Source organism: Desmodus rotundus, chromosome 13 (assembly GCF_022682495.2).
Source record: "Desmodus rotundus isolate HL8 chromosome 13, HLdesRot8A.1, whole genome shotgun sequence".
Classification (NCBI taxonomy): Eukaryota; Metazoa; Chordata; class Mammalia; order Chiroptera; family Phyllostomidae; genus Desmodus; species Desmodus rotundus.
This window is the reverse complement of record NC_071399.1, coordinates 5,639,182-5,652,836: the sequence shown is the minus strand read 5'-3', so window position 1 is coordinate 5,652,836 and position 13,655 is coordinate 5,639,182.

The window sequence follows — 13,655 nt, the reverse complement described above, 5'->3', positions numbered from 1 at the left end:
GAGGCAGAGTGTTGATCTATAGATCTGGAAGGTAGAAGAAAGAGGACGAAGCTAGGGTGTAGGAGAGGAACATGCGGTTTCTCCTCTCTTTCCTGGCAACCAAGGTCATCGGAAGCAACCTAAGTGCCCATCAGCAAACGAGTGGATCCAAAAACCATGGTATATTTACACAATGGAATTCTACGCAGCAGAGAGAAAGAAGGAGCTTATACCCTTTGCAACAGCATGGATGGAACTGGAGAGCATTATGTTAAGTGAAATAAGCCAGAAGGTGAGGGACAAATACCATATGATCTCACCTTTAACTGGAACATAATAAATAGGGAAAAAAAAGGAAACAAAATATAACCAGAGACATTGAAGTTAAGAACAATCTAACAATGGACAGGGGGGAGTGGGGAGGGGACAGTGAGGAGGGGGGATTACAGGAACTACTATAAAGGACACATGGACAAAATCAAGGGGGAGGGTGGAGGTGGGGGAGGGAGGGGGGTTTGGCTGGGGTGGGGTGGAGGGATGGGGAGAAAAGGCACACAACTATAATTGAATAACAATAAAAAATTTAAAAAAAAGGAATTTATGCAGTGAGATATTACCTAGTTCAGACACTTTCAGATTGCACTCTACAGAGGGCTGCAGAAATGTGAGTTTCCCAGAGCCACCGTCTGGGAGAAGTTGAAGAAAAACCATTCAGAACCCTGGATACTCCACTTCCCTCCAGCAAGAGAAACACTGACTGTTCTCATTGTAAACAAATATTTAAGAAGTTTTTAAGAAGTTCTGCTATGAAAACAAGCAAATGAACAAAAACCTTTGAAAATCAGTGATATGCTCCAAACGACAACTAATTACCATGCTTGAGATCATATTGCTAAAACATGTCAAATTTAAACATAAAATATCTCCTTCCAAAGCTCATGTTACTTCATTTATATTTAAGCCCTATACAGCGTCAGTTCCTCCAGTGGCATTTCATTATTTTGCATGGGATACATTTATTTCTTACTGCAGACACTAGTGCATCTGGCCAAAAGCTGTATACAGTGAGTCCATTTGCAATTTCTAGGTTTAAGTTAGATCATTTTAAAGTTAAGTGTAAAACATTATTTTCTTAGAGGACACAACATTCTTTTTATTTTTTTTTCTTAGAGAGTTTACAGGCTTTGGAACTTTCATATGCCAGGAAATGTGGATATGAAACTAAGAGTTGATAGGAAACCTAATATTGGCCTGTAGGGATATCGAGTCCTGGAGGGTCCTCCTAATTATTACGTGACACCAAACATGAAAAATACTAAAGTCGGTAATGAGAAGAGTTTACCTGACATTTAGACTGTGAAGAGCACTCTTAAAAATAGGACCTCGTAATAATCAAGACTTAATGCCACAGACAATCGAGAGATCAGACAAAGTAGCAGGAGGATTTTTCCCCTAAAATGTAAATAGCAGGTAACACCAATTATCTTGAACGCATCCACCTTCAGGATATCACAGCAAAGCCCGTGAAAGGAGGCAGTTGCTTAACAAGGCACTGGGGGAATACTTGGGAATTGAAGCTCTAACATCACAGCAACTAGACATTGTACGCACTTCTATAAACACCTTGTCAAATGTAAGCATAGTTTCCCCCAGCAGACACGATGGAAACCATACTTCACTCTCTGTCAATTCTAATAGAGAAAGTAACTAAATTCTAGTTTAAGAGTGTTTGAGGAAAGTACTCTGGTAGCGCTAGGCCTTGCAAAATAATGCCAGCATCATGAATACAAAATTGAGTAGAACATGACATAAAAGGGTGACACAAATATCAGTAGGGAATTAGTAAAATCAGCAGGAAATCCAGTGCTCCAAACAATAGTTCAATCAGCTGACTACTGATAAACAGGGAGTGGGGGTGCCCGTGAAGCACATTGGTTCAAAGCAGCGGGGGTGTGGGGAGTACCAGCAGGAGACAATGGAAGCTGCGGGAGGGTTGGGGCTTTGAAAAGTTAATTGAAGTAACAAGCTGAGCACCCTGTACATCAGAGAGCAGATTGACTCGTGGAGACAGATGGAGATGTGCAGCAAGAAGGCACTGAAATATCAAGAATGAAAAGAGGGCAGACAGAGCGATGGATGAAGAAATATCAGTCTGAGCTAACTCTTGAGGAATTCTTCACTGTCCAGGAAAGCTATAGGTGTAACAGCTAGCAAGGAACCAGAGAAAACAGGCAAGCTCATGTTAGAGGTAGTGCAAAATTTGCGTTTGAATTATATGGAAAGACATTTGTAGGCTCCTCCATTAGGTATTTATTCAATGTTATCATTTAAAGTGAATGATAAGATTAAGGTCTATCTATTTAAAGTGAATTTCTTATTAAAAATAAAACATAAGCCCTGACTGGTGTGGCTCAGTGGATTGGGCATCGTCCTACGAACCAAAAGGTTGACAGTTTGATTCCCAGTCAGGGAACATATCTGGGTTGTGGGCCAGATCCCTGGTTGGGGGCAGTGAGAGGCAACTAATCAATGTTTCTCTCCCTCTCTTTCTCCCTTCCTCCTCTCTAAGAATGAATGAATGAATGAATGAATGAATGAATAAATACAATCTTTAAAAAAACCCAAAACAAAAATCCAATGAATGACTTTGAGCTACTATGATTCAGAACAAGAGTCAATAGCAACATGGCAGCTTATACAAATGAATAATTATGGACACTGAACTTTCAAACACTGTGTTTGAAAGACACAATAATGTTGAATAGAAAGAAATGGGAGCTTTTCTTCTCACAGGTTCATGGACGTGTTAGTGTGGGTTGTCAGCTAATTATTAATAGAGGGTAGAAAAGGGAATCAGACCAGGGATAAACCAGGGAGCTGACTCAGACATTAAGTCTCCTTTACTAGAAAGATAAAACTCTCAAAGCTCCCCAGGGGACCACTGCATCCTCCACGGAGGGGACTTAATGCCTGAAGCCATTGGTCTCCCTGGGGAACAAATGGCCATTATCCAGGATTACCGAGGGGGAGGTCAAACAATAAAGGGGAAATTCCTCTGCTGGGCACATCTGAAGTAGAAGCCAATTGGCACAGGGGAAGGTCCTCCTACTTTGAGACATGTGCAGGAGCCAAAATGGAATAAAATGGGCAGAGCCTAGCTTGGGAAAAGAATGGGTTTGAATGAGGTCACAGAACCCTGGAAGGCCCAGGAAAGGGATTGGTTAGAGGGAGCGCCCAGCACAAGCCTGGGAAAAAACAAGGAAGTAGATCAGATAATTTGAAAGAGAGCTTGCTCATTACCAAACACCAAGAAAATATATGGAGGATGTTCAGGAATCCCAGCACAGTGGCTACCACAGCCTGCTCACCGTCTATATCCCTGAGGGCCTATCATTTCCCTTCACCCCAATAAGTCTTGCCACTACATTTAAAATTCTCCCACACGTGTGCACTTAGAAATTCTTTTCTTGAGACTCCATAAAAACCCATTTTTCACTGTGACAGAAATAGTCCAACTTATACACAAGTTGCTCTTACTCTACAATCTTTCTTTGAAACATACTTGTTACTGCAAGTCTATGTGTGAGTTTGTCTTGGATGTATGTTTTGAGGCACAGGAGACTTTAAAAAGTTAAGGCTTCAGAAAAAGTATCCTTCAAGGAGCGTTGTGTATTTTTGTTCCCACTACAGAAATTTTAACATTAGGAAGAAGTGGGCAGAAAGAGAATGTGGGCAAACCCATCTCAGAAGATAACCTCCATGTATGACGGACTCTATTTGAAAGGAAAGTGTTCAAAAAATATATTCAAGGACATGGACCCCATTTCTCTCAGGGCTGAATTTGTAGACCAATTTCTTCAGGGTTTTAAAGTGTATTTTCTGACCAGTAAATGAGAAACTCATATTACTATGAGCCTTGCTAAACAAACAAAGGGAACTGGAGAGGTACGCATAATTTCACTTCTTTGATAAAATAATAAGAGTATATGGAAAGCTATTGATCATTTTTATGTCTCCCCTTTACATTTTGAACTCGTGTCAAAAATTTAACAAGTGCTCTCAGGTCACAGTGTATACACTTAGGGATAAAAGACTTAAGAAAGATACAAGGTTAATTAGGCAAAGTTAATTAGACAGGAACGAATGGCATTTTGAACTAGAGAGGAAAATTAAATATTTTCAAGAAGACTGTAGTAGAATCAGCAATTAGATGTGGAAACTTATTTCACTCCTTAAAGAAGATTCATTTTATTAATATAAATTATTTAATGTGTATAAAATACTCTGAAAATTACAAGTACATAAATAATTTAATGTTTATTTTACCACAAAATTCTAACACATACAAAATCCTTGATTTTACCAAATTACTTCCTAATGTCATAACAACACTATTAACTGATACCATTTTAAGATATGACCTATAAAAGTAATTTGATAAAATATTAACAGTGTATGAAAGAGCATCCTTTTCTTGAAGAATAAATTAATCCCCAAAGAGGAAAAGCTTTGAATAGTTTGGCTTATATAACCAGAAATAAATTGTGTGTAATTTATATGCAGTCTGATTTTTAATTTACATTTATGTTAAGCTTATTTGACTGGAATTTTAAAAACACATAAAAAGTCAAATACAAAACAGTGTGCATCAAAGATTAAAAGATCATCTATTCTCAATCACCCATAAGGAGGTTATTAGAACTTAATCTTATGCTTACTGACATCATTTCTGTTGTAGTAATTATCCTTTTGAGATATACTTTATTGAACATTTATTATTTTTCAAATATTATATGGACATATATATGGTTGCATTATATAAACTATGGTTGTCATAATATAAGAAGCTATTTTCAGACAGAAATAAAATTAAACTGTAATATCAAAAAGCATCTTATATACTTCTGGAGAAATCCTGGAGAAGAAACTTACATCATTATATGGAAAGCTCAATTATATGCAGTATCTTCCAATTTTATTCTCATTATCTTTTATTGACTCTGGAATGCACTGAAAAATTCGCAAACAAGGGAAGGGAAGAAAACGTCTCTGATCATTGTTAGTCATGAGAAACAGTGGAAGAGACCAGGATGGACTGGGTGGAAGAGGTCGTCAGTTGGAATTCTAGACTGTCCACTTTTTAAGTTTGACTCAACCAACCAACCTTCTTGAACCTCAGCTTCCTCCTCTGAAAATAAGGACAACGCTGAACTCTCCACAGGACACACCAGCACGAGGTTCAAATGAGATCCTGCCAGCCGATTACCGCAACTTGCAAAAAACAGAAGTTGCTATGTACTCAGAAACTTCAAATTTAATTACTAGTGCTGTCCCTATTATCCTATCTGCTCATTGGCAAATTCCACCTGCTTTTAAGTTTTTAATTGAAAGATTGGCATCGTATTATAAAACATTTATTTTACTGTATGCCAAGAACATGGAAAGAATAAACACTGTGGTGAATAAAAGTAGCTCTTATTTTGATTTCCAGCTTTTCGAAATTGAGCAGTGAACAACATTTTGGAAAACACAAAAGGCTGTTATGCCCGAAGAGTGAGCACTGCTGGAAGGCAGCGGTCTGGGGTGGGTGCAAAGGAGGAAAAGGTGGCGCCCGTGCAGCCTCTCCCGCCTTCCCGGAGCCTGCTGGTTACATGCATGAAAACGATGACGGCATTTAGAATGCACATTCCAGAACCCCTCCAACATACATTTATACCATAAATGAGATGGTCCAGTACATGGGTAGAGAATACAAGTGATAAAGCAGATATTTCTACCAGGGTGAAAACGTATGTAAGTACATTTGGAAACTCGAATATGCTAAAGCATGTTTCTTTCAAACGGTTACAAATGCTTATCTATTGAGGTTATTTTCTAACTAAGTGCTACAGTAGTGGGATTGGAAATAAAGATCTGTAGCTATATCTCACACTAAAAAATAATGAATTAGTCTACATCTAGTTATTCAAAAATCTGACAATATTTTAAATATAATATTGATATTAAATGAATGCCCACTCTTTCACATAGAAAGGTTGAAATTGTTACACAAAGCACATGAATTTGGAACCCCGAGTTTTCACATGTGTCACTTGTAAACAAACAAATGTATTAAAAAGGAGTTTTTAGACGCTGTCATGAAATAAAATAGAATTTAAAGATCAAAAGTCATTTTTTATTGCAATTCGTCACATGGAAGCCGGGTTTTACAGTTAAAAATCAATTTTGTCGTGTCCTTTCAGTGGTTCAGCAATTGTATGCAACGCCAACCTCTGTACTGATTCTGGACATCCTCCAGCAATGAAACGTCACTGACCGTTCACAAAGAACCTGCAAGAGCCAGAGACCCTACTGTGCGATGGTCTTCCTCTGCATGCAAGGTGTTGCTCTCATCCCGGTCACGTGCAAATCATCATGACCCAGATTCCCCACGTCACGGTTTGAAGAACATGCACAAGGGAGACAAGGACTTAAATAACGTCACGGGAGTCACGGAATACAAGGGAAGCACAACAGAGAGATGTGGTTCAGGAGGGCCACTGGACACTCCAGGATTTCAGCAAGAAGCTGCAGATTGAGGGGAATTTACTTCAGGACTTAGAAAGGGGTGGCTTCTAGGGAAGGGGTAGAAACCCAGGCACACAAATATGGCAAAGAAGGTCAAGGTGAGAGAGAGTTTGCAGATGATTTGAGAAAACGGCAGGAAAGAGAAGGGTGGTAAACAGGGCTGGGCAGGGCGTGGAGGCTGGTGTGCTGTGAGACCATGGGGGGAGGGACTGCTCACAGGGGAGCTTGGGCTTGGGAACAGGGAGGCCAGAATGAGGGAAAGGACTTAGAAAGGGACCTGAATGCCAGGGTGGAATACATACACTGAGAGCACAGCACAAAATCAAAACACAGGGCCCTTTTTGTTCAAGAAGCAGGAAACAAGTGTAGTTAAATATACTCAGATAAAATGCTTCTTTCCCCTCCTCCTTGGGACACCCTTTTCAAAAGTCATGATGTTTATTCAAAGATGAAATTAAGGATGTTAAGATGTGACCTAGAACATTAAACCTAGAACATTAAACCTAGAACATTAAACCCAGGGCCTTTCTTCTGAGCGTAGGTGAAGCTGGGCCCGACAACAGTGCTGACATTAGATACCAAAGGGCTGGTCTAGGCACCGTCAGTGGGAATGGAAAGGTGCAGAGGGAGCAAAGAGTAAACCCAGGTAAGTCCAAGGGGCACCCGGGTGGCTGTTCCCACTTGATGAACAGCTGGATATCAACTTGTCATGGGATACACAACTGGAGTCCAAAAGGGTAGACAGAGATAACTAAGGCTGTATGTAAGTCCATCAGGTGACAAGTGATGTTACTGACCAAGCGGGGTCCCCAGAGGCGAGCTGCGGTGTTTGCGCAGAAGAAGATAACAGTGTAGGCTGCATTCGCTTTAATGCGGCTACTGGGTGTACAAGGAGATCTGATTCTGGTTAGAAGAGATTTGAAAATTGATCACAGACTCAACAGTAACGTGGGCAGTGAGTGGAAGGGGACCAGTGTAACAGCCTGTGTGGGAAACGGGCGCCTGGCCCAGGGGACATCCCTGCAATGGTCTCAATGTGGAAGGAAAGAAACTGTCAGTCAAACTGCAGAGCTGACATACCACCACTCTGCTAGCCCTCAATTCCCCCAAATATGAATGAACGGATACTGACAGATCAGACCAAGGGCCAATCCAGAGCCCTTTCAACCATGGGAATGGTCCAGGGAAGGAGACAGTGTGCAACAGGGTAGCTGAAGAAGTGAGGAAGTGCATGTGGACGTGGGAGACACAAGATAAAAGAGGTTACACAAAGTTTTATATGTTCCCTATTTTGATATATAAACCCAGTCAGGCAACCAGTGGACTGATGGATTCACAGCCACCTTACAGTAAGCATGGGGGAGCCCTACTCGGGCTCTGCCCTGCGGAACATTCTGTCCTTTCCGTCCTCCAGCCATGGCCTTCCCATGGTGAATAATGCACAGGGTAAACCAAATGTGACCATCCATAGCCTGCCACAGCCTTGTTTCAAGGCCGTGGTCTCTCAGACCACCAAGGCAGCTTATAATGCCTACTTGACCCTCTTCCTCTGGCCCCACCCCTGACAGCAGGGTGCTGGTGTGCTCACTTCCAGGCCTGAGGAGTGGTGGGGGGGGGGGACCTGCTTGGGGAGCAGGAGTACAGAACGTGCACACAGGGGCTGGGCTGAGGTCCCTGGGATCGGGCTGCCAAGGGGGCCACAGTGAAGCTCTCAAATCTTCCTACGTTGCCAAGTGATAACATGGAATTCCAGGGAGTCTAGGAATTATGAATTTGATCTTCTGGGTCATCATAAGAACAATGTGTTAAGTAAACAAACATAAAAACACACAAACTAGACATAGAGTGTATGAGTCTAGCTGCACCCTTACTTGGGGCCCTGTAAGTGCTTGGGAGGGACCGGGGCCTATAGAATGTTTTCATCTGCCAAAAGTTTATTCCCGTAGCAATTAAGAAGTATAAATTGAAACAGGTACAAGGTACAATATTTTAGCCCAATTCACGGAAACTGAGGAGATGGTTAGCTCTAGTCCCAGCGAGACTGGGGAGAAAACCAGCACTTCCGTTCACCGTTCTGGTCTGGGAGGCACCCATACCAGGGACTGTCACGATAGTTCAATCCACCAGAACTAGGCAAGTGACAGAGGGGAGAGAGAAGAAGAGGTGAACGGATTCAAGAGACTCTTGGTGGTATGATCAACAGAGCTCAGTGGCCAATGAATTTTGGACGGAGAGGTGGAAATGGAAAGCGAGAATCATCTGATCTCTTTGTTTGGAGGCCGGTAAATAGAAACATAAGTTTATCCTAGAATTCTCTCCACTGCACTGTGCTGTCTCATGTTTGGAAGCATCTGAAGTGAAAGTCTGAAGCATGATTATAATTTTAGAGCTTGAGTTTGGTCTAATAAAATGAGAACTAGTTACTATTACTCTATTTTTAATCATTATTTGCCTAAGGACACACCTGTGTATGCTTCCATTTATGTATTCCTACAAGACAAATAATAAAATTTATTATACTATAGTTCTAAGTCCTCTGAAATCATAAGCAATGATGCTTACTCAAAATACAATTAGTTATAAATTACCAGATTAAATCTCACTTTTTTTTTTTTTTACCTACTTCACTGAGTTTGTCGAGTATTTTCCTGAAATCAACTTGACTCCTTAACGTATACGTGAAATTCTTTCAAGCTGCAATACATCCAGCCTAATCAGGACTCATAAATAAAAATGAATTGTGTTTAAAGCAAACCTGTGACCAAATTGGAAATAAATTGTTTAATTATTTATGCAAATTTAATTATACCCATTTAAGTGGAAGCTTGTCATAACTATTAGTCAAACAAAAGATAATTATTTGAATGACATTACCTCAAATGAAGCAACGTAAACAGAATACACTAATTGGAAACTCAAATGCATATGCTGTGAACTCCATATGAAATTTTCAGCTACGATATCGCATTGGGTAACTCGATAAAGCAGAGTTTATTATCGCTGCCCTCATTATAATAACCCCCCTTTATAGTTCATCTAACACTGGACTCCTTCAGATAACATTTTAATGAGAGCATGATGCATGTTGATTGAGTTACCACATGGGAGAAATTTAATTTAATTAAACTGGTCTTCATTAAAATATTGCATTCCAGTGAAATATTTATATGGCGCATACAGGACGGAAGGGCTCCTGCTGTTTCGAAGGGAGCACCGCCCGCCCAGATCAGCCTCGATTTTCTTAGAGGATGCCTGTCTCAGTAATTAAGTGGTGACTGGAATGGAAAGACACAGTGAGCTGCCTAACATTCCTTCCCGCTCTGGCTTTAAAATAAATAAAATTGTACATGTATAAATATATTCATATAGAACTTGTAAATGCCTGCAGATGCACATAGGCAATTGTGTACATGCACAGCATTTTATGTGTAACTGATAAACTATTTGCATCACTGTTTATACTCAAATAATTAGCAAAACAAATGTATATATGCATGCATATTTTTGTTCCAAGTGTGATTTTGAGAGACATTCTCTCTACATATGAGACAGTTTTTGAATATAGCTGTCATTCTTGAGTAATCAGTTAGTTACCTTGAAAAGACTGAAAACCATATGGGGTTGGTGGGCAGACACAGTGAGAATGTTAAATTGGGAGGAAATTGCTCTGGCCACCGCAGTAGCCTGCTGATACTTCTACCAAGTTACATATGTAATACGCAGGTAAGAACACCTGACTTCGGTTGTTATAGAACACGGAGCGAGAATTACACTTATTAGTGCTTTCAAATTCAACAACAGAATTCTAGTTCTAATCCATTCTAAGAAAATTCCTTGATATGAATAATTAAAACAACCATTATTTTGAGTACATCTGAAAATATAGATGTCCAGTTCAGTGCCTAGCCTGAGTGGAAAAGGTGCTGCAGTGCCTGGAGCTGGCTGAGCACCTCCCTGCTAATCACCTGGGGTGAGAGGGAGCCAGGGAGGCCTGTTTGAAAATCCATCAAGCCAGAAAGAGCTGAGAATAAACAAGAGGAAAAGAATAGTCTAAATAGGAAAGTAAATAATATAATAATTACTTTCATGATGTCTTGTTTTCTTTCTAGAATCTAATTTCTTTACAAGAAAGCCTTTTCATCAGCATCGACAGAGTTATTTACAATTCAACTAGTGTGTATATGTCTGGAAATCATATACATAGGACATTCCTCCCACCCTAAATCTATACAAGCTCTGAGAAATAACAGTATTTCAGATTAATATGTTCAGAAGCCACAAACAATGAGTAAACAATTTATCATCGCATTGTGGTACTGATAACGTCTCCTAAAATAGAATTCGATTAAACAGAGAAGTAACAGAGTCATAAAGATACCAATAGATATTCTACACACATCGGAAAGTGTGTGAGTGCACGGGTGTATGTGTAATTCAAGGAAAGGCTCAACTCAAAACTAAGATTCAAATTGTTGGATTTGCTTCGAAGTAGAGAAATATACACAAAGAATTAATCTATGTGAATCTAAAGCTCAAAAATCTGAGTGCACTACAGATACTAAGCGCACTGGCATTTGCCAAAATCCAGGGTGGGTGTGAGATTTTCCACCAATCCCTAAACTGTGTATATGCACACATCTATATGTATATACACACACGTCTCTCTAAAGCAGGGATGTTGACAAAAACCCTCCCAAACTCTTGTGTTCAGAGAAATGGCTAGGCAAAGGCTTGCCCTGCTTCTGCACACTGCTGCACCCACATTCCTCCATCACTCAGATTGAGACTCACCTCCACCTTTCTCCATGGGCCCCTTGTCAACCTACCTCCAGAAAACCGAGGCTCCCTTTCCTTTTCTATGAGATGGTCCTCATCAATGCATAGTCTCCCAAGTGTAATAGACTCAGGCCGTTTCCTTTGTTATCTGGTGGCCATGGTGTTTCGCAGCTGCACGATACCTACCTGCAGTCCAGTCTCTAAAGCTACCGTTTATACTGAAATCTCCAATAACAATATCCCATGAAATCCCTGTGTTATCCATTTCTGCACTGAGAAAAACATCTCTTAAAATCAAAAGAAAATTGTAATGGTACTGGTCCCCTCTTACCACATTTAGAAGCATAGACTGTTCTGCAGGACATAGGAAAGGTTTAACCTTTAATAACATTAGCGTTAATTTTATATATGAGGGAAGACCACCGAAAAATGGCATTATCTTCTGGAATGTGGGCCCCTTGTAGCGCAGGCTTCCCCCCTAAGTGAGTGTTCTAGGAACTCATCTGTATCAGTGCACCAGCTGGTGGTGTTGTGAGAGGCTGCATTCAGCTTCAGTGAATTATTTTTGAAGAGTCTTTCAATGCATTTGCCCATTTCGTGATGGGTAATTTACGAGCTCACCTGCCCACATCTGGCTGAGTGTTCAGCAGTTTTTGACCAAAAATGACATGACCCCTGTGCCCCACCCTCCCTATTCACCCAATCTCCCCCCAAGCAACTTTGTTTGTTTTCCCAGATGACAAAAGGCCTCAAGTGAAATGTTTTGCGGAGGTGGAAGTGGAAGAAAAAAATGGCAGAAGCAACAAAATGGCATCAGATTTGATGAGTTCAAAAACTGTTTTGAGCAGTGGAAAAAATGTCTCAATAGATGTATTGCATCAAATAGAGAGGACTTTGACAGTGACTGAAGTTTAAACATGTAACAAATAAATACAGAGTTTTTAATAAATTAATTTCATTTTTCAGGGGTTCCCCTCAAAAATCAACCTAACTGTAGTATGGAGGATAGAAAGAGTCCATTCCATTAGGTAGCTATAGCAATAGTATAAGTGAGAGATGATATCGACTAGTTTTGTTTACTTAACCATATATTGTTGTTTCAGTTTCCTTGACATTTCCCTGCCCCTGCCAATCTCCAGAGCACTCCAGTGCCACAGCCTTCCTGTCTCATATGTCTGAACTCTAATAAGTGTACTGCAATATACCTAAATATGTGACAGTTACTAATATTGGGACAATTGAAACACTTGTCTTTCACAAATTTCTTACCATCTCAAAGGTCTTGTCTAACTGACTTGGGCTGCCCCCGTGTCTACCTAAGATGAGCTTATGGTGTACCCGTTTGGGAAGTTCTTCCTCTTTCTAGCACCATTTCCATGTAACTCTCTCCCTTGCCACATCAGTCTGTTGATTATTTGCCTCATTTTGTGTCTGCCATGCACAGCGAGAAAGTTCCTTGTTTCTCTGTAACCCGGTTGTGGCAGCACAGACCTCCCCACGGTGCCCACTTAGAAGCCATACTCAGCACCAACCCACCTTTACACACGCTAACTGGACGTGGGCATTTCTTTATCAAAGGTTTCAGGGGGTGACAGAGAGGAGGACTCACATCCACACAGCAAACTCAATCAAATTCCCCACAGGACATCTCTATTTTCCCTCATAACCTTCCTCTCCCTGGCTGTTTACGTTATTGCTCCATTTTCTCTTCCTTTACACAGAAGTTCAAAATCATTTCTATCACTTAGGACTATTCAGCATCTGCCCTAGTTAGTACGCACCATTCAGCAGAAATAGTTAAGTAAATACAGTCCCAGACCATCTGCTCTTCCTTAAGCATGTGCCTCAAGGAGTCACCTGCATGAAACAGGTCCTTCCTTGGGGAAAGGAGGATATTCTGCTTCAAAGAAAATAAGAACCTCTACGCATGGTAATAAGCTCAGATTCTGTCCATATTCAAATTATTAGACAATTTAGTGTTTGCCAAACGAACATTCTGCCTGATGGAAATGTTCAAAAAAACAACGTATTTCTGTTTGGGATAACCAGACATAAAAACTTGTTTGAACAGTGAAATGATATAATTTCCTCAACAGGAATCTGTCTATAAAGATACAGAAACAGAATGAGAAATAGAGCTGCAAATACGTTATAATTGCCAGCTGTGCTTTCAAGTCACGAGCTCTTCAATTATACAAACTCCAAGTCAAACCTCTGACTTCATGTTTTTTATCACGTGAGTCCCTGATGGGAGGGGCAAGCTAATTAACTCATTCCAGTTTTCTCCTCTTTCTCTCCTCTCTTTCTTCTCTCTCTCTCTCCCCCTCCCTCCC